Source organism: Myotis nattereri (assembly GCF_964212035.1).
Source record: "Myotis nattereri genome assembly, chromosome: 2".
Taxonomy (NCBI): domain Eukaryota; kingdom Metazoa; phylum Chordata; class Mammalia; order Chiroptera; family Vespertilionidae; genus Myotis; species Myotis nattereri.
This window is the reverse complement of record NC_138076.1, coordinates 55,188,601-55,190,903: the sequence shown is the minus strand read 5'-3', so window position 1 is coordinate 55,190,903 and position 2,303 is coordinate 55,188,601. Positions and strand designations below refer to the sequence as shown.

Here is a 2,303-nt window from a genome sequence, read left to right as displayed (position 1 = left end):
ATAAGAATTTAAATAATAGTTTCTAAGGTTGCAATAATTACTTTCCACAATTTAGAAAGCAAAAACTTAACAGACACAAGAGTTCTGAATTTATGAACTTATGTCTATTAGGTTATTTAATCCTTATAGCAACTATTCCAGCTTAACCTCTGTTTTATTTTCTTATATAAGAATATATATATATATATATATATATATATATATATATATATATATATATTCATTAAGCAAAATGTAGCTTCCTGCATTGAAGTATTTTGGAAGAGTCTTTGTTTATTTTCATGAAAATGCAATTTGTAGATTTAACTATTGGAGAATAAATGTAATTATATTAAAAGCATATAAAATGATGAGAATGAAAATTTTGAAGTTATTATCTTAGTGGTTTCTTTATGGCAACTGTTACATATTAAGAAAATTATAAGAGAAAGGTTAGCAAGGAAAATACAAACCAGTTTTAAAATAAATCAGTGGCATTGGAAAGTGACAACAAATGAGGCTTTTCATAATGAAGATACAGATAGGTATGATTTAATGGCATGGTCCTGGATCTTTGTGTAGAGGCCTGGAGGGGCTTGATTCTTGGGGTTCTCCAGGATTCCGGCCTCGTAGCTGATGTGCATGAGGTTCTCCACCATGCTCCACGGGTTCTCGGAGGTGACCCCCATCCCACATTGCTTCGGGTACTCCATCAGGTCGCTGCAGCCCTGGAACCGGTTGTAGAACTCAGGCGTCCTCCAGGGGGCGATGACCTTAATCTGGGGGGCCAGTGAGTAGCAGGTGAGCTCAAACCAGACCTGGTCGTTGCCCTTTCCTGTTGCACCGCGGGACACATACTTGTCTCCCTCTCCCGGGGTGATCTCCACTTGTCTGCGGGTGATGCAGGGCCTGGCCAGAGAGGTGCCCAGGAGGTAGCGGTCCTCGTACAGCCACTAGACTGGATGGCGGGCCAGATGAACTCCTCCACAAACTCCTTGCTGACGTCCGCGATGAACACTTTTTTGGCCCTGAGCTTCAGCGCCTTCTTCCTGGCTTCCTCAAAGTCTTCCTCTGGCCGGTGTTGGCCAGGTAGGCAATGACGTATAGCCTTGTCCCTTCAGCCACAAGAGAATGCAGGAGGTGTCCAGGCCACCACTGTCGGCCAGAACCACGGAGCCTTTGCCGGGCATCATCTGGATGAAGGTGTGGGTTCCTGGCTTCTGGAATCTGTCGTCAATGTTTGGCGAACCACTGGGTCCCCGCGGAGGTGGTGGCGGAGCAGGCGATAGCTGATAGTTTCTATCAGGAAAGATGGTACAGGGACCTTTAGTATAAAGATTACAGAACGTTCATTACCCTGGCAGTTGCTATGGAATATTTCAACATGGGAAGCAAATATTTCAGAAGGGTAATGCATTTTATTAACTTTATTTTTAATAGACATCTATGCAGGTCCACATAACCTGTAAAAATAGGTACATACATAAAATTAGTTCTAAAACTTGACATCTACATTTAAGGTAAAATGAAGATTACACGCTAAGTTCCTGACATTTTATTGTCACTTGTTCTTTATGCATTTAGTGCCTGATTTGCTTTTGTTTTCTTGATGTTTTATATTCTTACTCAGTACTGAGACTTAGAGCATTGTAAATTTTACTGAAACTGGCTGCTAAGGCCAAAGTTATTAGCATTACAGAGACTGACATCCTGACTGATAGCCTAATAGCAATAATTGTTGCTTGGCTTTTATTTGCTACCCAGAGTGTGAGAGCACTGGGTAGTTTTATAGTACTTGTTTCCATGGGAAACCAGGCTAAGTGCAACGATAAGACTGTTATTTTGTGTAGTCCATTAAATTACAACCCTTCCATTTTATATTTTTAAACATGATTGCTATCCTCATTGATAGAGTTTAATGCTAAGCTTCATTATTTGCATGAAATTTTCATAAATATCCATTTTGGTTACAAAATAAGATAGTGGAAGTGGTTTTTAGAGAGCTGTCAGGATTATTTTCAGGACATTTTTTATCTTTTTTTTCAGAATAAATAATATTAAAATGCTGCTGTATAAAAAGATACCCTGCTTATCTTTAGAAATAAACATTTACATACAAACTGTGATGTATTGCATTATTTATAACTTCATATATATTTCTCTCCAAAATATATGTATGTGTGATATGTGTATAAGCACATACATTTGAAATACATATATACATACATGTATATATACATATATATATATACATATATACATATATATATATATATATATGAGATTGGGGAAGGGAGAGAGTGCTTGTGTGAGTGCATGTGTAA

General features: G+C 38.1%; 1 pseudogene across 1 annotated transcript; it reads right to left on the bottom strand.

The window, feature by feature from the left end:
- Positions 1–503: 503 nt before the first annotated feature.
- Positions 504–1,169, bottom strand: LOC308511621 (argininosuccinate synthase-like; annotated as a pseudogene). Its single transcript has one exon. The product of its transcript is annotated as an argininosuccinate synthase-like (transcript).
- Positions 1,170–2,303: the final 1,134 nt, after the last annotated feature.